The 26,859-nt window shown below is 43.0% G+C and overlaps 1 long non-coding RNA gene across 3 annotated transcripts; it reads right to left on the minus strand.

The window, feature by feature from the left end:
- LOC123079867 (uncharacterized) lies at positions 1–26,859 on the minus strand. Of its 3 annotated transcripts, XR_006438131.1 has the most exons (6): positions 26,322–26,859; positions 24,792–24,984; positions 24,468–24,684; positions 2,673–2,739; positions 834–1,239; positions 25–728 (listed from the first exon to the last, which is right to left on the minus strand). It is a non-coding gene; the product is annotated as an uncharacterized lncRNA (long non-coding RNA). The 3 variants fall into 3 exon arrangements; XR_006438130.1 differs by having other exon boundaries at positions 1–728; positions 834–2,739; XR_006438132.1 differs by lacking the exon at positions 2,673–2,739 and having other exon boundaries at positions 26–728.

Here is a 26,859-nt window from a genome sequence, read left to right on the forward strand (position 1 = left end):
ATAGCAAGTAAGCGTAGACTGCGAACATCTCTCCAGCCTCAGTCTTGAGTTGGTGCTGCACCGCCGGAGGCCACCAGAAAAGAAGATGAAAATCTGTAGCGTGAAGCCTAGGAGCACCAGTAGCTGTAGTTCCCAATCATTCCATAGTTGCATCAGCGTCGGTATCTTTAGAATTAACAGTGTGCTTCCCTCAATCATGTATATATATGCATGTCAGTATGTATGTGAGCTTAACTGAACAATGTCAGATCAGTGTGGTTTATGTTACAGCACCATGGACATTGTTTATATTCTTATTAATCTCTCCTATGATCATAATATGGAACCAGATAGTGTTAACATTATGCTCGACTCTGCAACGGAGCATCATACGACAAAACATTTAAGTAAAGCTAATTTGTTTTGCTAGTTTACAAGTACAAGAAGGGTCACAAGTACAAATCTCTATCAAATGCCCAAAGAGTACCCAAGATTTCTGTGTATACCAGATGACATAGCGCACCAATATCGCATTAAAGATCAAACAAGAAATTCAGAATGGACATACGAGATTTACATATGCACTTCTATAACAAATTAGCTCACTACGAAAAATTGAGGCACACCTGCCTTAGAAGAATTGTGTTGCACCCTAGCAGATCATTTTGTTAAGAACTTAAGATCAGTGCTCCTCTCCTTTGAGCAACAAACTTTGCAAACTTCATTTCAAAGCATTCCTTTGAGGTCACCTGTATACATATGTATAAAGTACAGATGAAATATATAAATGCAAACAAGCATAATGCGAAGAGATGCTTAATTTCCAAGGATCAAATCCATGATGGGGAACTTACTTCCAAGCATACTCCTGATTCCTTGTACTTCTAAACAAATGGCATATGTTCCTCTGTGCAGCAAAACTTAGAAAACTCCGTCCCAAATATTCCTTCAAGGTCATGTGTGTGTGTGTGTGCGTGTGCGTGTGCGTGTGCGTGTGTGTGTGAAGTACAGAGGAAAGATGTTAATGCAAACAAGTATATATAAAGGCGAAGAGATGCTTAATTTCCAAGGATCATGTGACCAGGGGTAATCATATCATGTTCATGGTTGGCCTGTTATGGATGCGGGAGAGGCGATCGCCATGATGACAAGCTCCAATCTTGAAGTAAAAAATGGACAGTTGACACTGCCTTTCTCTGTACCAAATATCGAAGCCAAGCATTCCGCCATTGTTTGAAACTAGTCAAGCTGACCACAAGCCTGCAAAGTCAAATGTTTAGTGATGAACATCATCAAAATACATGTTAGCAGTGCTCCAGTATGCATACAGCTCCCAGTCTTTAAAAGAGTAGCGCCTTGCGTAATCAGCCTTTAAATTAATGTCTAAGTGTTTCATAGATTCCTGACTTAAAACTAATTGAACCATGATTTTTTTCAGAACTTAAAAGGAGTAAAAGTAGACGTGAAACAGTGATCAAAATGTGTGGTGTTGCAAGAGCTGCTAGTTGATAGAAGGGCAAACTGTATGTGCCAGATTCTAACCCATGTAATCTCACCGAAGTAAAATGCCTTGCGCACAACTAGCCTTAAACAGGTGCTATACTATTTGACAGACTCTGTGTTTCAGATGTCTTTCCAAGTGGATGAAGCTCTAATAGCACGCCCAACTTTTATTTATTATCTTTAACATTACAGATGGCAACCAGTAACTTTAAGGACTTCAATTGAGCATTAAGGTTATTTTCCAAGGAGCAGCAACTAGGGCCTGCAGTACAAAGCATAACAATTTCACATTCTTCCAAGATAACACTAATGCATACTGCGTCTTATGAACTAATCTGCACCGACTCAAAACTGTTAATATTAGAACATGCAGGATATAAAATAGATCATATACAGGGTTACAATGTTTTTCCAATGAAGCCATTATCTATATCATACGGGTGATATTTGACCTAAAATCTGCACTGCGTTCAGATAGTTATCCTGCAACTGCACAAACAAGATACATTTTTAGACTAAGATGCTTAGTGCCTCTGTCCCTGCAACTGCAAAAGAGCCCACAAAACCAAAAGGCACAAACAAAGCAGCTTTTTCTGTCGCACATGAATACTTCCTTCTCAGGTAGGCCATGCTATATCCATCCAAAAAGAATTCCATTTCGTCCATTTAAAAACCTAATATGCACACCATTTTAGATCATTATAAATCGGGGAAAAAGGTCCCGGAAATATACTACCATCCAGAATACTATGCATGTGGAGCACTTGATATGCATAATTACAGCGAAGCGTTGTTACGGGAGCAGAATTAGTAGGAGACGAGTTACCGTTGCTCTACAGAATCCAAGTATATATTGGAGTTAGGACTGTACAGGTTAATAACAGTTAGGACTACGTGTAGAAATGCACTAGCTGCGTGCATATATGGTCCAAGGCTAAGCCTACACTATATCCTATTCCTGATTCAAATTCATTTCAACTCCAATCAGCCTTATTGATTCAAAGTTCACGTGCTGAATAAGCTCATCGCATGTGCTGCTGCAGCCAACAGCAAGCCAAAAAACAAGGCTTATTACCCATTGACCATATTTGCTGTTGAGCTTCTCTGTATCAGGATATCAGCACCATGAATCCATGATCAAGGAAGTAACATGCCAAATTTCGGGAGGGGAGTCGAGAGACAGGACTTACATTCTGAGATTGTGCAGTTTCCATCGTTGTTACTGTCGTGGTCAGACCTCCGCCGGTTGCCGCCGACCTGCCGCCGGAGTCGGAAGAGGCGGGGCGGCACGGGCGTGGCAGCAATGGCGTACGTTCAGTAGTTTGTACTAGCGGCAAAATGTTACGAAATGAACGAACTGAATTATCTGAATCAAGAAAAGAAATGTGGAACCAGTAGTTTCTACTAGCTTCAGAGTTCAGACCATCTTTTACCAGGTGTACACTACAGACTGATAAATCCAGATGACAATGACACCTACTACTGTTCCCATTCAACACTTTTTACTTTTGTATTTACAGGACTACAACAGTTTCAGACAAGCCCCAGGCTAACAAAACCTATCATGATATCCCCTTTCCAAGCATGATCAGATTAGCACTCCACTAAAGTAAGACTCCAAATATCATGTTCATGTAGTAAGCACTATGGACACCAACATCTGTGCATTGTGCAAAACAGATTAAAGACCACCAGTACATTTCGAGACAAAGAGAGGCAGATCAACAATCTAAATCTCAGACTTTTCCAACATAAAAATAACAAGACCAATAATACAAGTCATGTAGAAAACCTGAAAACAATACAGCTCACATGTAGAAACTAGATTAATTTAAAATTGTAGGAACCTGAATTTTGTTCACAGGCTAAACCAAACAGAAATCACAATTTTCTCAGGTAAGGTTTGAAAGAGATTTATCAACTGATTCGTATATTTAAGTTCCATAGTTTTAACTAGCTTTGAACACACACCGCTTAAAGTCTAAGCGGGCGCTTCAGACGCTCTAATGTCTAAGGCGGACGCCTTAGACACCTGCCTAAGGCGAGTTGGACGCCTTAAGCCTGGAGGCTCTGACGCTTAAGCGCTTTAGGGACGCTTTACAAACAGAGAACTGAATTATCTAAACCAAATAGGACAGTAGTATGAAACTAACACTTCTCATATCAAGGTTGAGTGAAAAATGTTACTCCTTACTTGTGAAATTTGTTCACCCAATAACCAACTGGTCCACACCAAAACCAAACCAAAAAAGATGATGGCCATGCAGCAAATAATATAATCCCAATTTCTGGAGAACCACCAACAATCCAAGTAAGAATAATCATGGACTAAATTGTACTCCCTCTGTAAACAATATAAGAGCATTTAGATCACTACTTCAGTATTCTAACGCTCTTATATTAGTTTACAGAGGGAGTACTGTGCAAATGAAGAAGCTGAATCGAGAAGGGATTATATCATCCAAACAATCACGAAGTTCTAGGTTGATGAGTAGTTCAACACCACATTCGAGAAGATCTGACCAAATGAAAATAACAGTTGACCGTAACGAATCAAATCAGCCATGAACAGAAACCAAACCTCTCCAGCCTTTGATTCATCTCTGAGAACTACTACCCTCCTGCTTCTACTGCAACTAAAGGAGAACATACACACATACCAAAAGCAAGATCAACTGCTACAATAAGAATCAATCAGGACACTGAATCCACCTCCTATCAAATGATGAATGATGGAACTCATGAACTCAAATCAGACCTTCCTCAAACCCCCTTCGACATGATCTCCACATACCAGATTCAGTCCTGTAACCAACGCACTGAGGCCAACACAAATGAATCGAACAAACCACCGAAAAGGCACTGACCTGACTCAGTTAAAGAGCAAAGGTTTGCCCACGAGACCAAACCTCCTAAATATATCGTGAAACCGACAGGCGCAGAAGACCAACACGGGGATCAAGGGTACATATAGTGGACCGAACCTAGAGAGAGATATCGCAAACCAATCGATTTAAACAGATTCCAACTCACTACCAGAGTACCAGTGATGGTGCAGAAAACCGTCAGTGACCCAGTTAGGGTACAGACCGTAGTCGGAAGTAAAGGGAGTTCGTACGGGGCTTTTACCCAGGTTCGGGGCCTCATGATCGAGGTAATACCCTACTCCTGCTTTGTTTTGGATTGATGTGGGAGCACCTCGTGAGAGGGGGTTACAAGTGGCGGATGATGAATGCTACCAAGGTCTGAGCAATGGAACAGATGCCTCAAACTACCCCTAGCCTCGCCTTATAAAGGGGACGAGAGCTAGGGTTGATAGGGATCCTAACTAACCTCACTGTGAGAGCTTCTTGGCTTGCACGCCAAGGATAAATTTTATCTCCAAGCCTAGACAGACTGATCGCTGGGTAAGGATGTCGCTAGGCCTCTTCGGCCCTGAAGCCAGCAAGTCTCGAGCTTCCCGGCGGACGGGCCACCCTCGGTATATTGTACCGTCAGTAGCGGCCGAGCTTGTCTGGAGTTGTGGAGTCTTGCTGCCTTGAGAACGTAATCCAGGCAGGCTCTTTTTCAGTGATGGAGACAGTCTAGCTCTCGGTAGCCCGGCCTCGAAATCTATGTACTTGGCTATCGCGCGGCCCCCAGCAACGCATCTATGTGGCTTCGTAGCTCCTGATTTTGTGGTGCCGCGATCTAGCGGCTTTGCATCTTTCACCTTCACGGCTTCGCGGCCTGCGTCTTTGCAATTTTGCGGCTTCACGGCCGCATGGCCTCCGGCGTCGCGTCTTCGCAGCTTCATGGCTGCACGGCCTCCAGTGGCAAGTCTTCTTCAAATTACTGCCACTCGCTTTGTCACATCCCGTCATCACTGTCAAAGATAGGGAGATGGCCAGTCGGTTCCGCTTTGACCGCTGCATCATGATGATAATGCCTGGATCTCCACGCCCACATCCTGCGTAGTGGGAAACCGCGAAGGAAATGGGGCACATGTCGACCTACCGAAGCCGTTGCTTGGGTTTCCCGGTGGGATATAAAGAGGGGGGAGAGAGACATTTCCCCACTTCCTCTGTTCCTCTTGCAAATCCCGCTACTGCTTCTCCCTCCCCTGTCGGAACAGCCATTGTCGCAAGCTCTTGCTCCTCGAGCCCTCCCTTTCTTTCCTTCTCCACCCAAGCGAGCCGCTAATGGTGCGAGGCGAGGGAGACCGCGGTCGAGGTCGTGGCCGGATCGTTCCCAGGGCCACCACCGCTGACGAGCAGAAGGACAACGCTTCCGCCAACAAGGAGGCGGGCGAGACCACAGGCAAGTGGTTCTCCACTGCGTTAGTTCAAGACGACTTTCTGCTGCCTTGGGAGGTACTTCAATGGAGGACGGCGGGGGCCGTGGCCATCCTGGCACCAGCTGGCACAAGCGAGCAGTTCTTTTGTCGAGGTTTGGCTTTCCCGCTAGACAGCTTTGTGTGCGGGCTTTTGTTCTCCTACGGGTGTCAGTTGCATCATTTGACACCCAACGCCATTCTCCACATCGCCAACTTCATCACCCTTTGCGAATGCTTCCTTGGGACGAACCCGAACTTCGAGTTGTTTTGATACTACTTCCTGGTGAAGGTCCAGAAGAATGGCGATGATATCCGCGACCTTGAAGGTGCCAACCTCCAGCTCCGGCTTGAATCGGACTACTTCAAGATTGCTTTGGCGAAGTCAGTCTGCAACTGGCATAAGGGTTGGTTCTATGCTTCGAGGATCACGGGAGATCTGCCGCCCTTCATCAATGAGCCACCCAAGCGGCTGAGAGATCTTGGAAGCCGATGAAGAAGACATCCAGCAATGCCCGGGGGCTGATCGACGCGGTGGAGAGCCTGATCGACCACGGGCTGACCGGGGAGCAAGTCTTCAAGACGTGACTCGAGCGGCGACTCAAGCCACTCGGGCTCACCCCATGTATCTTTACATGGGGCCTTACTCAAGCAACGACGCGAGAGCTCAGCAACGACGAGCTGCGAGCCCACATAAACACCCTAAGAGACCTAGGGTCAAACAAAATTCCGCTCACAATAGAAATATTTTTTGGAATGGTTTTTTCTCAAAGGCAAACAAGAACGTGAAGCGAAGCAAAGATAAAATATTTTCAAAGTTTCAACAAATAGGCAATGAAATAAACTTCCAAAGAAAAAGCAAAACGAACGACGAAATATTTTTGTTGTTTTCTCAAAGAACTTCAAAAGAACAAAAGGATAAAGAAATATTTTAGGGTTTATTTGAAAAGCAAACAACAAATAAAAGAAAAATAGGAAGAAAAATAAACCAAAAAGAACACTTCAAACAATTGACACTCAATAAGACGCAAACGAGAAATCTTTTGGAGTTTTTGGGTTTTGCAACTTAAACACAGAGACGAAATAAACGACAAAAAGAAAACAGCAAAGAAAAGCCAAAAAGAACAACCAAAAGAAAACAAAAGAACACCGAAAGAGAAATATTTTTTGGAATTTTGGAAACATAAAAGGCCAAAAATAACTTAAAGAAACACAACAGAAATATTTTGGAACTTTTGTTTTCTCAAAGAATGTAAACAAGAGCGTAAAGAGAAGCAAAGATAAAATATTTTCAAAGTTTCAACAAAGAGGCAATCAAATAAACTTTCAAAGAAAAAGCAAAACGAACGAGAAAATATATTTTTTGTTTTCTCAAAGAACTTCGAAAGAACAAAAGGACAAAGAAATCTTTTGGGGTTACTATTAAAAGCAAACAACAAACATCCAAAAGAAAAATAGAAAAAAAACAAAAGAACACCTCAAATAGTTAACACTCAATAAGAGCAAAAGAGAAATCTTTTTGGAATTTTTGGGTTTTGCAACTTAAACACAAAAAGCAAACAACAAACATCCAAAAGAAAAATAGAAAAAAAACAAAAGAACACCTCAAATAGTTAACACTCAATAAGAGCAAAAGAGAAATCTTTTTGGAATTTTTGGGTTTTGCAACTTAAACACAAAGAGAAAAGAAACGATGAAAAGAAAACAGCAAAGAAAAGACAAAAAGAACAACCAAAAGAAAACAAGGAAAATAAACGAACAACGAAAGAGAAATGTTTTTGGATTTTCGAAAAGATAAAAGGCAAAGAACTTAAAGAAACACAACAATAATATTTTTGGATTTTTTTTCTCGAAGAAGGCAAACAAGAATGTAAAGACAAGCAAAGATAAAATATTTTCAAAGTTTAAACAAAGAGGCAATAAAATACACTTCCAAAGAAAAAGCAAAACGAACGAGGAAATATCTTTGTTGTTTTCTCAAAGAACATCAAAAGAACAAAAGCACAATGAAATCTTTTGGGGTTTCTAGAAAACAACAAAAAAACATACAAAAGAAAAAATAGGAAGAAATAGAACAAAAAGAACACTTTGAACACTCGAGACTCAATAAGATGCAAACAAGAAATCTTTTTGGAATTTTTGGGTTTTGCAACTTAAGCACAAAGACGAAAGGAACAACAAAAAGAAACAGCGAGAAAAGCCAATAAGAACAATCAAAAGCAAACGAAGGAAAACAAAAGAAAAGTGAAAGAGAAATATTTTTGGATTTTTTGAAAATATAAAAGGCAAAGAACTGAGAGAAACACCACCGAAGTATTTTTGGATTTTTTGGTTTTCTCGAAGGCAAACAATAACGCAAAGATACAAGATTTCCAAAGTTTCAACAAAGAGGCAATCAGATAAACTTTCAAAGAAAAAGCAAAAAGAACGAAGAAATATTTGTGTTGTTTTCTCAAAGAACTTCAAAAGAAAAAAGGGAGAAAGAAATGTTTTGTGGTTTCTTGTAAAAGCAAGCAAATAAACAAAAGAAACAATAAGAAGGAAAAGAATCATAAAGAACACAAAAGAAAGAGATCAAAAACCAAATGAAGCCAAGCAAGAAGAACGAGAAATACATTTGGGTTTTCGATCTTTAACAAAACACCTACTTCCTACTTCTAGTTTCATTGCCCGGTACTTCTATGTCAACCTCTTCAGTTGAGACCCTGACTACACCGAAGGTTAGGCGACTTTACTATCTAGTAGCGGCTTCTTTTGGTTCAACATCAACAGGTTTTGCTACTAATTTTTCTTGTACCGAGCGACCACTTTTTACACAACCAGGTACATCTCCATGTATTTTCATATAACTTACGATTCTTTCAATTTGTCAGCCATTCGACCTCCAGATTCTCATGTTCATGTTCTGATTAGAATCCTCACACGGATTCTCTACTTGGTGTTGGCCCTCGACGTTGTAATTCCCAGGTCCTCTGGGTGCTTATCTAGCTTAACCTTCCCTTTGCTGCCACCGCCGCCAGTCTCTCTGCCTCGGTTACTTTGTTTACCGGTTCTTTTGGAATCACCGTCTTGGTCACTTGTGTGACTCTAGTCTCTCATCCTTAGTTCGACGTGGTCTTCTCGGATCTATCTCTGGCGGTGTGTCTTTAGGCTGTCAGTTTGTCGGCTTAGCAAACAAGTTAAGTTACAATATCCTCATAGCGAGATTGTGTCTCATCGTCCTTTTGATCTTGTTCACTTCAATGTTTGGGGTCCAGGTCCCTTTGCCTCAAAAGGAGGACATCGCTGCTATATTATCTTTATAGATAATTCTCTCGACACAAATGGATATATTTTATGCTTTTCTTCTAGTGAGGTCTTATCTACCAGTAAGAAGTTTGCCGCCATGCTTCGTACCCAATTTTCCATTCCTATATGCGTCTTCCATGCAGATTTTGCTTGCGAGTTTATCAATCATTTATTGCGCGGATTCCTTGCTGAGTAGGGCGCACTTTTTGAAGGCTCATCTTAGTGAATAGATTTAATGTCTGATCTTGGTCCCTTTCACTACTTCGAACTAAAGTTTCTTCTACCTCTGATGGCTTCTTTATTTCCCAAGAGAAGTACATTTAGGATCTTCTTGCTCGTGCTGCTCTTAGTAATAAGGTCACTGCTGAATCTTGGTCCTCTTCGCTACTTCCTTGAGATTGTTCCTTATTTCCTAAGAGAAGTATATCCAAAATCTTCTTGCTCGTGCTGCTCACTGATGAGCGCACTGTTGAGACTCCGAGTCAACGTCCACCTTTGTGCCCACCTTTGCTCCCTGCCAGTCTGGATGGGCATTCTTTGCCTTGCTGCAGGCTGCTATGAGTACTGTCTCAATCCCACATCCCGTGTTCCCTTTATGTGCGACACCATAACCGCACGCTCGTGCACCACCAATGGTGAGCAGGAGCTCGGACAGTCGACGCATACCTGGTTTATGCACGGGACGAGCCGAGGACAGGCGCTACCTAAAGTCGAGGCCAAGGGCGCAGTAGGAGAACCTGGGGTGCTTAATCAAGTGCGTGACCCACAACCCGCAAATAGGAAAAGAATGCCAAGCCGATCGGTGGGGTACGAAGAGTGCATAGGCACGTGAGATGCTGGATCAAGTCCCTCTGTTGCCACCATCACCAGTCTCTGCCTCTGTTGCCTTGTCTACCAGTTATTTTCAGGATTGGCATCATCCCCTTGGATCACTTGTTATCTCTCATCCTTAGTTCGACGTGGTCTTCTTCAATCCCTCTCAGATGATGTCTCTAATCCACGGTCCAATTACCTCATACTCATAGCGAGACAGTGTCTCGTCGTCCTTCCGACCTTGTTCAATATGATCTCGTCCTTCCGACCTTGTTCAATATGATCTCAGGGGTCCATCTCCCTTTGCCTCCGGTAGTAACTTCTCTCTACACACATGGATATAATTTATTTCTTCTTGTAGTGAGGTCTTATAAGCCTTTTGCTGCCATGGTTCACATTCAGTTCTCTACACCTATTTGCGTGTTCTATGATGACTCTGGTTCATCCCCTAAGGCTTCCCAGGTGATTCATCCTCATCCTCTTCTTTACTAAACTAGTCGTCCACATCTTGTGAATCCTTCTGATGCGTCATCTTTCGATGAGCTATCTCCCTCGACTACTATGTCTCCTTCTATTGACAACGCACCTCCTCCAGCTCAACCTACTTATGGCTTCTACACTCGCCCGCTTCCGCTTATTGATTGCTATGGGTATTCTAGCGTTGCTCTTCTCAATACGACTTACCGTGACGCCATGTTCATCCCGAACATCGACATGTGATGGCAAAGGAGATTGCTGCTATTGAACTATTGAACGCACCGACACGTGGGATCTCATTTTCCTTCCTCCCATGCTCATCCCATCACTTGTATATTGTAAGTAGATCTACAAGATTTAGACTCTAATGGTTCTCTTGCGTTAGAAAGCTCGTCTTGTGACCCGTGGCTTTCAACATGAAGATGGCTATGACTACGATGAGACATTTGCTCATATGGCTCACATGACCACTCTTCGCGCACTTCTCCTGTGATATTTGTTCGCCACTAGTCTGTCTCTCAGCTTGATGTCAAGAATGTCTTTCTTAATGGTGAGTTGCATGAGAAGGTATACATGTAGCCACCACCTAGATATTTTTTCCTGATGGCACGATCTGCCGTCTTTGTCGCTCTCTCTATGCCTTTAGCCTCCCGTGTCCGGTTTGAGTGTTTGTCTCAACGATGACTGCAACTAGTTTTTGCCAAATGCTTATGATCTGCACTTTATAGCATCTTTCAGCTCAGGGTCAAACTTAGCTTCTATATGTTGATGACATGATCATCACTGCCAACAACTCTGAGTGCATTGCCTTTTTTGAAGGTTCGTCTTAGTGAATAGTTTTTATGTCTAATATTGGTCCTCGTTGTTACTTCCTTCGAAATGAGGTTTATTCTACCTCTGCTGGCTTCTTTATTTCCTAAGAGAATTCATTCAGTATCTTCTTGCTCGTGCTGCTCTTAGTGGTAGCCACTATTGACACTGCCATGGAGCTCAACGTCCATCTTTGTGCTTCTGACAATGAGCCTTTGTTTGATCTGACGCAATACCGTCATCTTGTTGGGAGTCTTGTATTTAGATGTCACTCGTCCAGACATTTCATATCACATTCTCATTCTAAGTCAGTTTGCCTCTGCTCCCACTTTAATCCACTTTGAGTCACACCCCCCCCTCCCCGCGGTTCTACAATATCTTTGTAGAACTACCTCTCACCGTCTCTCTCTTATTCCTATGCACAAGTTCGCTCGTCCCTTTGTACTTACTATGTTTCCTTGATGGTTTTCTCATTGCCCAAAAGACAAAGAAACAGACTGCGCTTTTCAATTTGAGTGCAAAGGCTGAGTTGCAAGTTATACCTCTGTTAACAACAGAGGTGACTTGGTTACGATGGTTGCTTAAGGATTTTGATGTTTTTGTCACTAGACCTACTCCTCCCTTGTCAGACAGTACAAATGCTATCAATATTGCGGCACGACCTTGAAAAGCATGAACTCACCAACCATAATGGTGTTGATGCGTCCTATCGCTCACTTATTGCCCTCTTCCATTCCAATGTGTCTTCTTGTACTACTGTCATAGACCCCACGTCATCGTCACCTGTGGCTTCCCCACCTCGTTCATTCCCTAAGACTTCCCCGATGATTCCCCCCAATCCTCTTCTTTACTGCACTAGTCGTCCGCATCTTGCAGATTCTTCTAATGTGTCATCTTTCGATGAGCCATCTCCCTCGACTATTATATCTCCTTCTGTTGGCAATGGACCGCCTCTAGCTCAACCTACTTATGGCTTCTGCGCTCGCCCGCTTTCGCATATTGATCGCTATGGGTATTCTAGTGTTGCTCTTCTCAATACGACATACCGTGACACCATGCTCATCCCGAACGGCGACATGCGATGGCAGAGGAGATTGTTGCTCTTGAACGCACCGGCACGTGGGATCTCATTTCCCTTCCTCCCTATGCTCATCCCGTCACTTGTATCTTGTAAGTGGGTCTACAAGATTTAGACTCTGATGATTCTCTTGCGTAAGAAAGCTCGTCTTGTGACCCGTGGCTTTCAACAGGATCCTGGCTATGACTAAGATGAAACATTTGCTCATATGGCCCACATGACCACTCTTCCCACACTTCTCGCTGTGATATTTGTTCGCCACTGATGTGTCTCTCAGCTTGATGTCAAGAATGTCTTTCTTAATCATGAGTTGCATGAGAAGGTCTACATGTAGCCACCACCTAGATATCTTTTTCCTGATGGCACGATCTGGCGTCTTCGTCGTTATCTCTATGCCTTTAGCCCGTATCGTCCGATTTGAGTGTTCTGTTTCAGCAATGAATGCGACTAATTTTTGCCAAATGCTCATGTACACTGTATATCCATCTTTCAGCCCAAGGTCGAACATTGCTTCTATATGTAGATGACATGACCATCACTGCCAACAACTCTAAGTGCATTTGCCTTTTTGAAGGCTTGTCTTAGTGAATAGTTTTTATGTTTGATATTGGTCCTCTTCGCTACTTCCTTGGAATTGAGGTTTCTTCTGCCTCTAATGGCTTCTTTATTTCCCAAAGAGAAGTACATTTAGTATCTTCTTACTTGTGATGCTCTTAGTGATAAGGTCACTATTGACACTCCCATGTGAGTGATTTTACTACCCTTCCAAACTTAGCAGGTAATGAAGCTGTTGACGAGGGAGGAAATGTCCATTGAAAATAAAGCGAACCAGTGGGGCTTAAAAGTCACTCTTTGAATAGTTTTTCAGACCGTTAAGTTGTCAGTCTTTCCAATGATGAGGCTCCGTCTTTCCTCAATAGAGGAGTTTGACCCTTCCACTTCTGCCTTTGCCCTTTGTACTTCTTCCCGCAATTGAGATCCCTGTTAAGGAAGAATATCTCGCTCGTGCTTATTTTTGCTAGGAAATCGCTCTACTTTTTCCAGCAATGAGTGATTGAGTATGGTCTAATTCAATCTGTGTTATGACCTACCTTTTTTGATTGAAATAAACGAGCGCTTTACTTCTTCTTTTCAAACCCTAAGGTTTGAGCTCGTCCTCGGGTCGGATTCGGATCCTTTTCTCTCTTTTGAACAATATGTGCCTTTTGATTTACACTTGGTCCGTTTCTTCATGAAGGCTTAACCGGAGCACAACACAGACTCTCCAAACCCACCCACACGGCCCAATAGTTGTGACACCTCACTCAACAAGCATGTCATGTCATCCTGAGTAGTAGATCCACGTGCAGACACCGGATCTGCCCACAACCGCCCGCTGTCGCGGCTAACGCACAAGCGTAGGGTGGATGATGCCTTTCTCCTCTCGGTGCCCTCTTCCGGCCTTCCTCACTTCCCCTATCCGCTCAACTCCAGGTCCAAAAGCTAAATGGCGGCGGCGGTCCGCTCCCGACGGCTTTTTCACCCCTCCACCACACCCCTCGTGCACGCTCCGCTCCCTGTTAGTCCGGTTGAGCATCCTTTGTCTGGCTACAGGTTGCTTTGTCGCTGTCTCAATCCCACAACCCGTGTTCCCCTGGTGGGCGCCATAGCCGAATGCTCAAGCACCACCTATCGGCGAAGCAAGAGCAGGGGCAGTCGGCACCGCAATGTCTAACCAATTGTTCAAGAATTCACCTGATTAATCAGTTAATTGGCCAGTAAATCGCTACTCATCGGGTGGCCGACTCGAATAACACATATTCATCGCGTTAACTTGCCAGGCTGATTAAATGGTCGATTAGACCGACTAATCTGTTGTCAAGCTGATTAATCGCTGCTGGCCTGTTGACTTGTGAGCAAACAAATCCTAATTATTTGGCCCATAAACCCTCCCGCTCCTAAATAGCTAGGGTTTAGAACCCCTCCTGCTCCTCTCATCCCCTCCCGACCTAGATGGCGACTGACCAGATCCTCGTCGGCGTGCTGCCACTCCCCCTCCTCCCCTGTGTGTCGCCGCTTCCTCTTCTCCCTCTACACGCCGCTACTTCCCCTCCTTCATGACCTACCACCTCCGGCAACCGACCCGTTCAGATGCCCAGCGCGGAGGCCGTCACCTTCCCTCTATCTGTCGTCATCGTGTGGCCACCATCTCTCAGAGTTGCAACACAGGCAGAAATTAGCAAAAAATGTTGTTGTATACATGTTTGTTGATGACTTTTGATGCCCACATGGATGATTGTTGTTGTATACATGTTTGTGATCTATTGAGAAAAGAAATTGTGCCATTTGCCTCCTATTTGCAATGTAGATTTTCCCTCCATACAAAATAAATTTGCTTCTGTTGAGTTGAAAATTCCACCAATTAGTGGTTGACCGATTAATCCAGTTAATAAACCAATTCAACGATTAATCACTACTCCCAAGTTGAGAGAACAGTTACCAGTTAACGATTTCCTCAACATTAACCCACAGGATATGTGCACAACGCTACCTGCCACCGGGGCCAAGGGTCACCAAAAGGAACATGGGATGCAACATCAAGTCCGTGGCACAAAACCTGCAACCAAGGGAAGGACGCCAAACCGGATCGAGGAGGAACAGAGATTACACGACTTCGACACCTACTTCTTTTAGTTTTTATTCATAGCCTTGTGCTTCTTCGTCAACCTCTTCAGTTGAGCCCCTCACTACACTCGAGATTACGCAACTTCCGTATCTGCTAGCTGCTTCTTTTGGTTCTCCATCGATAGGATTTGCAGGTTTTACTACTGGACAATTTGTACAAAAGAGAAGACAAGGGAAATATTTTTGGTCTTTTCATTAGTTCAACAATAAAGCACATAAGAGCCAATCAGAAATTCATTCAGTTCAACACTTAAGACGAGAAATCTTTTTGGAATTTTTTAACTTTTGCAACTTAAATAAATGCAAAGACGAAAGAAACGGCAAAAAGAAAACAACAGAAAAAGCCAAAACAACAAAGGAAAACAAAAGAACAACGAAAGAGAAATATTTTTGAATTTTCGGAAACATAAAAGGCAAAGAACTCAGAGAAACACAGCAGAAATAATTTTGGAATTTTTGTTTTTTCTCAAATAAGGAAAACAAGAATGCAAAGACAAGCAAAGATAAAAGGTTTCCAAAGTTTCAACAAAGAGGAAATCAAATAAACATCCAAAGAAAAAGTAAAAAGAACAAAGAAATATATTATTATTTTCTCAAAGAACTTCAAAAGAACAAAACTACAAAAGGACAAAGAAATCTTTTTGGGTTTCTTTTAAAAGCAAAGAACAAAAACAAAAGAAACAATAGGAAGCAAAAAAAACACTACAAACACAAGACTCAAACGAGAAATCTTTGTGGAATTTTTGGGTTTTGTAAGTTTTTTTGAACGTCGGCAACTTAAACACAAAGACGAATTCAACAGCAAAAAGAAAACACCAAAAAAATGCCAAGAAGAACAATCAAAAGAAAACAAAGAAAAAACAAAAGATAAACGAAAGAGAAATATTTTTGGATTTTCTAAAAAATAGAAGGCAAAGAAGAACTAGGAGAAACACACAGAAATGATTTGGAATTTTTGTTTTTTCTCAAAGAAGGCAAAGAGAAGTAGAGATAAAAGATTTTCAAAGTTTCAACAAAGAGGCAATCAAATAAACATCCAAAGAAAAAGCAAAAACGAGAAAATATTATGTGATTTCCTCAAATAACATCAAAAGAATAATAAGATAAAGATATCATTTTGGGTTTCTTTTAAAAGCAAACAACAAACAAACAAAAGAAAAAATAGGAAGCAAAAAAAACATTTCAAACAATTAAGAATCAATAAGACTCAAACAAGAACCTTTCTAGAATGTTTGGGTTTTACAACTTAAACACATAGACGAAAGAAATGAAAAAAAGAAAACAACAAAGAAAAGCCACAAAGAATAACCAAAGGAAAACAATTAAGACTCAATAAGACGCAAACGAGAAATCTTTTTGGAATGTTTGGGTTTTGCAACTTAAACACAAAGACAAAAGAAACGACAAAAAGAAAACGGCATAGAAAAGCCAAAAAGAACAACCAAAAGAAAACAATGGAAAACAGAAGAACAACAAAAGAGAAATCTTTGTGGATTTTCTGAAACATAAAAGGCAAAAAAGAACTCAAAGAAACACTTCAGAAATATTTTTGGATTTTTTTTCTTTTCTCAAAGAAGGCAAACAAGAACGCAAAAAGAAGCACAGATGAAAGATTTCTGAAGTTTCAGCAAAGACGAAATCAAATAAACTTCCAAAGAAAAAGCAAAAAAAAGGAAGAAATATCTTGTTGTTTTCTCAAAGTACTTCAAAAGAACGAAAGGATAAAAGAAATGTTTTTGGGTTTCTTTCAAAAGCAAACAACACACAAACAAAAGAAACAATAGGAAGTAAAAAGAACACTACAAACACTTGGGACTCAATAAGATGCAAACGAAAAATCTTTTTGGAAAGTTTGGGTTTTGCAATTTAAACACAAAGACGAAAGAAACAACAAAAAGAAAACAACAAAGAAAAGACAAAAAGAACAACCAAAAGAAAACAAAAGAACAACAGAAGTGAAATATTTTTGAATTTTCTAAAACATAAAATGCAAAGAACTCAGAGAAACACAACAGAAATAATTTAGAATATTTGGTTTTCCTCAAAGGCAAAAAAGAACGCAAAGATAAAAGATTTCCAAAGTTTTAACGAAGAGGCAATCAAATAAACTTCCAAAGAAAAAGCAAAGAGAACGAAGAAATATTTATGTTGTTTTCTGAAAGAACTTCAAAACACCAAAAGAACGAAAGGAGGGTTTCTTTTAAAAGCAAACAACAAACAAACAATAGGAAGCAAAAAAAAGGAACACAAAAGAAAGCAATCAAAAACCAAATTAAACTAAACAAAAAAGAACGAGAAATACTTTTGGGTGTTTGATCTTTAACAAAGCACCTACTTGCTACTTCTAGTTTCATCGCACAATACTTCTTCAGCAACCTCTTCAGTTGAGACATTGACTACACTGGAGATTAGGCGACTTCCATGTCTACTAGTTAGGTTTTGCTACTGATTTTTCTAGTACCGAGTGACCACTTTTACAGAACCAAGTACACCTCTATGAATCCTTGGTACTGGATGTATTTTCAAATAGTTTATGATTCTTCGAGTTTGTCAGCTATTCGACCTTCAGATTCTAATGTTCATGTTCTTACCGCTGATGGAACTTCCATCCAAGTCGACAGTCAAGGCACTCTTACTACTTCGTCTTTTCATATTATTCTTTTGCTCATATTCCTTGGCCCATGCAGCTCATTTTAGGTGGTCAGATTGTCAACTTTGGTTGTACAGTCATTCTTTAGTTTAACTCTTGTTCTTATTAGGATCCTCGGATGGATGCTTTACTTAGTGTTGGCCATCGTCGTTGTAACTCCCAGGTCCTCTAGGAGCTTGACTGGTTTAACCTTCCCTTTGCTGCCACCGTCGCCAGTCTCTCCGCCTCGGTTACTTCGTTTACTGTCCCTTTGTGGCATCATCGTCTTTGTCACGTGTGTGTTTCTTGTTTCTCATCCTTAGTTCGAAGTGGTCTTCTTGGATCTGTCTCTAGCGATGTGTCTTTAGACTGTCAGGTTTGTCGGCTTGGCAAACAGGTTTAATTACTTTATCTTCATAGCGAGATTGTGTCTCGTCCTTTCTATCTTGTTCATTTTGATGTTTGTGGTCGAGCTCCCTTTGCCTCAAAAGGAGGCCATCGCCACTATATTATCTTTATAGATGTTTTCTCTCGACACACATGGATATATTGTATGCTTTTCTTGTAGTAAGGTCTTATCTATCAGTAAGAAGTTTGCCCCCATGCTTCATGCCGGGTTTTCCGCTCCTAATTGTGTCTTCCATGAAGATTTTGCTTGCGAGTTCATCTATCATTTGTTGTGCGGATTCCTTGCTGAGCAGGGCACACTTTCTCGGTTCTCATGTCATGGTCCAAATGCTCAGAATGGTTTGTTGATCATAAGCATCGTCAACTTCTTGAGGCGGCTTGTGCACTGGAGATCAACACCTCTCTTTCACCTCACTTTTGGGTTGAGGTTGTTTCTACTTCCACCTACCTCGTCAACAGTCGGCCTTCCTTGCTTTCCAAGGTGACATTCCTCTCGAGTGTCTGTTTGGTCGTTCTCATGGCTACTGAGCGCTTCATGTGTTGGGATCCTATCGATCGGCGAATGCCCATTCCTCAAGGTGTGACTTTTGACGAGTCTCGTCCTTTCTATCCACGTCCATCCTCTCCTTCGGCCTCTCCCATTGAGGATATTTCTTTCCTAACATTTTCCGATACACCTATCACTCATGTTTTGCCCTCCTACATCCATTCCAATGTGTCTCCCTGCACTACTATTGTAGACCCCACGTCATCATCACTTGCGGCTTCCCCACCTCATTCGTCCCCTAAGACTTCCCCAGTGATTCTCCTGCATCCTCTTCTTTACTACACTAGTCGTCCACATCAAGTGGATTCTTCTGATGCGTTATCTTTCGATGAGCCATCTCCCTCCACTATGTCTCCTTCTGTTGGAAACGCACTACCTCCAGCTCAACCTAGCTTCTGCGCTTGCCCGCTTCCACCTATTGATCACTATGGGTGTTCTGGCGCTGCTCTTCTCAATACAACTTACTGTGATACCATGTTCACCCAAACGGTGTGAGATGCGATGGCAGAGGAGATTGCTGCTCTTGAACGCACCGACACGTGGGATCTTGTTTCCCTTCCTCCTCATGCTCAACCCGTCACTTGTATGCTGTAAGTGGGTCTACAAGATCTAGACTCTGATGGTTCCCTTGCCTTACAAAGCCCGTCTTGTGACTTGTGGCTTTCAATAGGAACATGGCTATGACTACGACAAGACATTTTCTCATATGGCCCACGTGACCACTCTTCGCACACTTTTCGTTGTGATATTTGCTCGCCACTAGTCTGTCTCTTAGCTTGATGTCAAGAATGTCTTTCTTAATGGTGAGTTGCATGAGAAGGTCTACATGTAGCCACCACATAGATATTTTCCCCTGATGGCGTGATCTGTCGTATTTGTCACTCTCTCTATGCCTTTAGCCCTCGTGCACGGTTTGAGGTTTTCTGTCTCGGCGATGACTGCAAATAGTTTTTGCCAAATGCTCATCATCCTGCACTTTATATCCATCTTTAAGCTTGTGGTCGAGCTTTGCTCCTATATGTCGATGACATGATCATCACTACCAACAACTTTGAGTGCACTGCCTTTTTGAAGGCTCGTCTTAGTGAATAGATTTAATGTCTGATCTTGGTCCCTTTCACTGCTTGGAACTAAGGTTTCTTCTACCTCTGATGGCTTCTTTATTTCCCAAGAGAGGTACATTTAGGATCTTCTTGCTCGTGCTGCTCTTAGTGATAAGGTCACTGCTGAATCTTGGTCCTCTTTCTACTTCCTTGAGATTGTTCCTTATTTCCTAAGAGAAGTATATCCAAAATCTTCTTGCTCGTGCTGCTCTTACTAATGAGCGCACTGTTGAGGTTCCGAGCCAACGTCCACCTCTGTGCCCACCTTTGCTCCCTGCCAGTCTAGATGGGCATTCTTTGCCTTGCTGCGGGCTGCTATGAGTACTGTCTCAATCCCACATCCCGTGTTCCCTTTATGTGCAACACCATAACCGCACGCTCGAGCACCACCAATGGTGAGCAGGAGCTCGGACAGTCGACGCGTACCTGGTTTATGCACGGGACGAGCCGAGGACAGGCGCTACCTAAAGTCAAGGCCAAGGGCGCAGTAGGAGAACCTAGGGTGCTTAATCAAGTGCGTGACCCACAACCCGCAAACAGGAAAAGAACGCCAAGCCGGATCGGTGGGGTACGAAGAGTGCATAGGCACGTGGGATGCTGGATCAAGTCCCTCTGTTGCCACCATCGCTAGTCTCTGCCTCTGTTGCCTTGTCTACCAGCTAATTTCAGGATTGGCATCATCCCCTTGGATCACTTGTTATCTCTCATCCTTAGTTCGACGTGGTCTTCTTCAATCCGTCTCCGATGATGTCTCTAATCCACGGTCCAACTACCTTATACTCATAGCGAGACAGTGTCTCGTCGTCTTTCCGACCTTGTTCAATATGATCTCAGGGGTCCATCTCCCTTTGCCTCCGGTAGTAACTTCTCTCGACACACCTGGATATACTTTATTTCTTCTTGTAGTGAGGTCTTATAAGCCTTTTGCTGCCATGGTTCACACTCAGTTCTCTACACCTATTCGTGTGTTCTATGATGACTCTGGTGGAATCCTTTTTGAGCAGACTTTGGCTCTCTTATCCTGGTGCTCATGCTCAAAATGGCGTGGCTGAGCGCAAGCATCATCACCTTCTTGAGACGACTCGTTCGTTATTGTCACCGCATCTCTTCCGTCGCACTTTTGGGTCGAGTTTGTCTCCACTTCCATCTATCCCATCAACCTTTAGCAATCCACTGCTCTGTAGAGTGACGCTCCTTTCGAGCGTCTATTTGATCGTTTATTCGGCGCTTCAATTATTTGGTTGTGTTTGCTATGTCCTTCTTGCCCCTCATGAACGCACCAAACTGACTTGTCAGTCTGTTGAGTGTGTCTTCTTAAGATACAACGATGAGCATAAGGGATATCATTGTTGGGATCATGTTGGTCGTCGGATGCCTATTTCTCGGGATATGACTTTTGTTGAGTCCATCTTCTTCGGCCTTTTAAGTGGAGTATATCTCTTTCCACAATTTTCCCGACACTCCTACCACTCCTATTGAGCCCTTATCAAGTCCTCGTACGGCTCCTGCTTCTCTGATTATTCATTATTGTAGAACCAATGCCATCATCTCCTATAATTTCCTCACCTCACTTATCACATGATTCTACACCTTCATCACCGGTGGTTCCTTGTCTCCATCACCTGAGTTTATCCCGATGATTCCAACTCGTATTCTTCCATCTTTTCCTAATTTCTATACATGACGTCTACGTGTTGTGGATGCGTCTACCGATGTGCCATCTTCCCCGTCTCAGCCTACTTATGGCTTGTGTCCTCGTCTGCTTTGGCATGGCGATGTTGTTCTTGAGCCAACTTCTTATTGTGGTGTTGTTCATACCAAATGGCACTTTCTGATGGCAGAGACTGTTGCTCTTGAGTGCATCGGCACGTGGGATATTGTATGTGTTCCTCCTCGTGTTCGTCCCATCACTTGGTGGGTCTACAAGGTTAGGACTCACTCTGATGGTTCTCTTGGGCATTACAAAGCTCGTGTTGTGGGTAATGGCTTTCAGCAGGAGCATGGTCCTGATTATGATGAGACTTGCTCACCTGTTTGCACACTTCTTATTGTGGCCTCTGTTCGCCACTGATCTGTGTCTAGGCTTGATGTTAAGAATGCATTTCTTAATGGTGAGCTGCTCCTTACGACATGCTTTCTCGTCTTCATCACTCTCACTATGGCTCTAAGCAAGCCCCTCACACCTGGTTTGAGCGTTTTGCCTCTATGGTGGCTACTGCTGGTTTTCACCGAGTGCTCATGATCCGACATTGTTTGTCCTCCTTTCTGTTCTTGGTAGGACTCTTCTTCTATATGTTGATGACATGATCATCACTGACGCAGACCGTGAGTATATTGCCTTTGTTAAGGCATGACTTAGTATGCAGTTTCTTATGTTTTATCTTAGCCCTCTCTGCTACTTTCTTGGGATTGAGGCCCCTTCAGGCTGAAAAATAATAATTTAGGATCTTCTTACTCGCGCTGCTCTTACTGATGAGCGCATGTTGAGACTCCCATGGAGCTCAATGTTCACCTCCCTACTAATGATGTTGACCTACTATCTGATCTGGCGCTTTATCGACATTTTGTTGTGAGTCTATCTGTCTGGCGCTCGCCCGAAAGAAGAAACAGACTGCAATGCAGTGCCCCCCGTTCGAGTGCACCTCCTCCTGCAGCGTCGTCACTCCACTTTCCTACTCTACCCTCCACTATATGCTCTGCGGCATTGTCGTCCTGGCTAGGATGGTGGCAAACTCGCTAGCACCGATGCCTCTCGCACGATGTTGCTAGAGCCTTCATCCTCTCAAGTGGCATGACACTCCCATGGAGCTCAACATCCACCTTTGTTTGATTTGACACGCTATCATCAAATTGTTGGGAGTCTTGTCTATTTAGATGTCACTCGTCCAGACAGTTCATATCACGTTCTCATTCTAAGTCACTTTGTCTCTGCTCTCACTTTTATCCACTTGAGTCACCCCCCCCCTGTTCTACGATATCTTTTATCAACTTGAGCACCCCCCCCCCCCCCCGTTCTACGATATCTTCGTGGAAATATCTCTCACCGTCTCTCTTCTTCCTATGCTCAAGTTCGCACGTCCCTTTCTACGTACTGTGTTTTCTTGATGGTTTTCTCATGGCCTAGAAGACAAAGAAACCGATTGCGCTTTTCCCTTCTAGTGCAAAGGCTGAGTTGCAAACTATGGCTCTTTTGACAACAAAGGCATATGATGGTAGCTTAAGGATTTGTTTTTTCTATCACTACACCTACTCCTCTGTTGTAGAGTACAGGTGTTGTCACTCACCTACTCCTCTGTTGTCAGAGAGCACAGGTGCTATCTTGTGCACCACCCTGTGCAACATAGCTCACCATGCATATTGGTGTCGATGCTTCCTTCGTATGCTCCAGTGTGCAGGATCAAATAATTCCTCTATCTCTTCAGACTCAATGTTGTTGATCCACCATTAGCTAGGGAAGGATGTGTGCAGGATCAAATAATTCCTCTATCTCTTCAGACTCAGTGTTGTTGATCCACCATTAGCTAGGGAAGGATTTTATTCTCTAGTACTCCCTCCATTAACGATTATAAGATGTTCTAACTTTTTTCTAAATCAGGTGTACATAGACACGTTTTAGTATGTTTTGTTCACTCATTTTTGTACGTAGTTCATATTAAAATATCCAAAACATCTCATAATAGTGAACAAAGGGAGTATACTTTTATACTTAAAAGAAGGAATTCTCCCTCGCCCTTTATGGTCATCCAGCCGGGCATAGCTCCCCCCTGTGGCCTCCGCCCCGAACATACCACCCCCTAAACATGCTCGAGTGCACTCTTGCTCCTTTTCTAGACCACACCATACTCTAGATTCTCTCGACCGAGATCCTTATTTAGTAGGAGTACGGGACTAAAACATTGCACATTATTTTTGCTTCCCTGGGTCAAACCTCCTTCCGCAATGCCGTCACCCACCATCCCGTTCTACCCTCCGTTGTGGCATTGTCGTCGCGACAAGGATGGTGGCAACCTCGCTTGCGCCGATGTCTCTAGCGTGACGTCACCAGATCCTCCATCCTCTCAAGTGGCATGAATGGCCGAAGGGGACACTGCCGCCATGGCTGCTGGCATTCCCTTCCTTGGATCGTGAAGTGATTGGGAGTGAGACTAAGGGAAATATGGGAAATGAGACGATTACTAGCGTATTAGGGCAATGAGGCCCAAACAAAACCGCTGAGATGAGTTAGGCCCACTACCAAAATGGTAGGTGTATTCTTCAACAAAGTGGGGACACACTTTTGATGGAAACAAGACCAAGTGGGATATAGTCGTACTCTATCAATCTCAAATAATAATCTGCTTTTTTCTTGGCAAACTTTAACCCCTACTTTCAAATAATAATTTGACCCAAACACTAAACTAGCGTTGACCATAAACTTTTATACATCACACCATATGTTTAGAATCTACTAAGGCGTATGAAAAAAAGGATAAATCTACACACGTAATTTACATGTAACCGTTATAATTATATCGTTTTAGAAATGCTATAGGTAGGTTTGGCTAGACGTCTAGCCCATGTCTACACTCTATTACATCGTATGTTTGTAAAAGAAACATTACAAAATATGCAAGTCTATATAGCAGCTAGTCTCCTACAAAGAAACATGCTTTTCTCTTTTGGAATAAAAGACCATAACCTTTTTTTTTTGCGGGGGAAATAACCGTAAACTTAACAGTCAACTGAACAGCAACACAACTAAGGAAATGAAAATATAATCACAATATACATAGAATAAGAATGTGTGAAATAGAAAACCATGTCATAAACATCAGTTGTGGACAAATTTAGGGTGGTTGATAAAACAGAATCATTACCTTTGAAGCAGAATTGAGATTTGGTCATTCCAGAGTTCCAATAATTCTGTAGAATGAATCAAAACTGTCACATAACTGAGTGTAACTGGTTGGGTGGTGAGCTGATCTAGAGGTGGGGTTGCGACTGCATCCGCTGGAGCCTCGGACTGTCGATTTGGACAAACCAATTTAAATGCAACAGCAGCAGCTCCCACAACGCTAGAGAAATTTTCACTATCTGCAATATCATTAGAAGCATTAATGCTTAGGAATGAGAAGCAGGTTGCACTGAACAAACCTCATCCAAATTTGTGCTTTGTACTGGAAGCAAGTTGTTGAGCTTACATAGTGCTTAAGTTTCACCTCCTAACATACGGCGATGGACTGTTCGCACCTTACTTTGCAACCAGCAATACAAGTGGAGCGACAACGTGCAAACTGATGCCGCCATGGTGCCGAAGGCCCAAGCCATCACTTTTATGTGCAAAATAGATCCTTCTGGAATATGCTAACGGAAAGGATAGCTCCATTTTGTTGCCTGCCGCAATAGCAAGAAAATTTCTGTTGTCACTTTCTAACAGCGCTTGCCAATTACATAAAGAAATACTCCCTCTGTTCACAAATATAAGATGTTTTGGATATTTCAATATGGACAGTATACGGACTGAAATGAGTGAACAAACACACTAAAATGCATCTATATACATCTGAATCAGAGAAAAAGGTAGAACATCTTATATATGTGAACTGAGGGAGTAACATTCTACTAGCACATGCCAATTACATACAGAAATAACATTCACCAAATTCAACTAGTTGCAAGATCACAAAAGAGTGGATAGCTAGTAGTTAATAAATCAAGCTATTCCGATTATTCAGAGCCAGAATTTTAGGTACTAATTAGCTAGCTGTGTTTTTTTTTACCCATGATAGAATACACTATCATTTTCCAATCGAGTCGAGGACCTATGGCGTAACAGAAGAAACCTCCAAAGATTAGTCAGACCAAGAAGAGCTGATCAGCTTCTCAGGAGGGCAACATTCATCATAAGTGCTGGATCAACTGATGTGTTTTCCCACTATCTTGCCACAAACCGTTCAGGAACAGATAGCTGGCCACCGTATGAGAACCTACTGATAACACATGTCACTAACTATACCCAGGTAGACACCGTATGAGAATCTACTTGAAAACCTAACAATTTACCTTCTTCTGACATCACCACCTAAATAGACGAATCAAGTAACATGGTGCAAGCTGAGCCTGTCCATAATGACCTTCAGCCATTCTTTGAACTTCACATTCTACATAATCTAAAGAAATAATCCATTTCTGGCATTCATCTAACGAGAAGTAGAACTCTTGCTGATTTGCTTTTTCCATTGGCTAGCAACTATAGAAAATTTCTACCTCGTCATTAGCAAATGCTTGATGGTGGTAATCTGTCATCATCATCTTTAAACCAGCACTACAGCAAATTAGCAGCAGCAGATTGTATCTTGAATCTCCTCAATGAACCCGCACCGAAAAATGTAGGAAACTTTGTCATGATTTATGTAGATTGATAGTCCTTTCAAATCACAATTTCTATATGTTTCCCTAAAGAAAAAGAGTGTGTGCTGTGTGAACTGAGTGCACATTATGATCCTTTGCCTGATGCTAGAAAAAAATTCTATGTTTTGTAACAGGACATCTGACCAAATATGCTTTAGTCACAAAAATTATATCTTGTGAGTTCTAGAGGCGCAAATTAGCAGCAGTAGCAAAGTAGTAGCAGCAGCAGCAGAGCATCACGCGGCAAACCGTGGGAAGCAGGAGCATCACGCGGCAAACAGCTGGGAAGCAACAACATCACGTTGTAGGAGGGTGTCTACCTTGTCCGTGGTGGCGGGCGAGGCGAGCGTTCAGCGGGAGCGAGAGAGCATCCTCCGCCGCGAGCACATGCTCTGTTCGTTTACCGCGTCGCGACCGGCAGGCGAAACCAGCGGCAGGAGGCGCCATGAGCACCAGCGTGAGGAGATGTGGGCGAAGACGCCCTCGGTAGCACGACGACGGGGAAATCGAGGAGGAGCATGACTGGATCCGCCGCCGCCCACCGCCTCGGGCTCGCCTCCTTGTGCATCGCCGTGGCAGTCGTCCAGCTACCTCAGGCTGTCAGCGTGCTCGCGGCGCAGCAGTCTCCGTCGGCAGCTTGGACCTGAGGTCGGATGCCGAGACCCCAGGCGCCCGCCGCGCCGCCGCCTCCCCCTCATCCCCTCCAACTCCCGAACCCGACGATGCCCAGCCGCCGTCGTGCCTGTACTCGCGAGTCGCCGCCGCCGCCTGACTGCTCTCTCGATCTACATCCCCACGTCTTTAAAGCCGGCGGCGTGCTTGGATCTAAAAGCCGAACCCCTTCGCTGTTCCGAGTTG

The sequence above is a fragment of the Triticum aestivum genome, chromosome 3D (assembly GCF_018294505.1).
Source record: "Triticum aestivum cultivar Chinese Spring chromosome 3D, IWGSC CS RefSeq v2.1, whole genome shotgun sequence".
In the NCBI taxonomy this organism is placed as follows: domain Eukaryota; kingdom Viridiplantae; phylum Streptophyta; class Magnoliopsida; order Poales; family Poaceae; genus Triticum; species Triticum aestivum.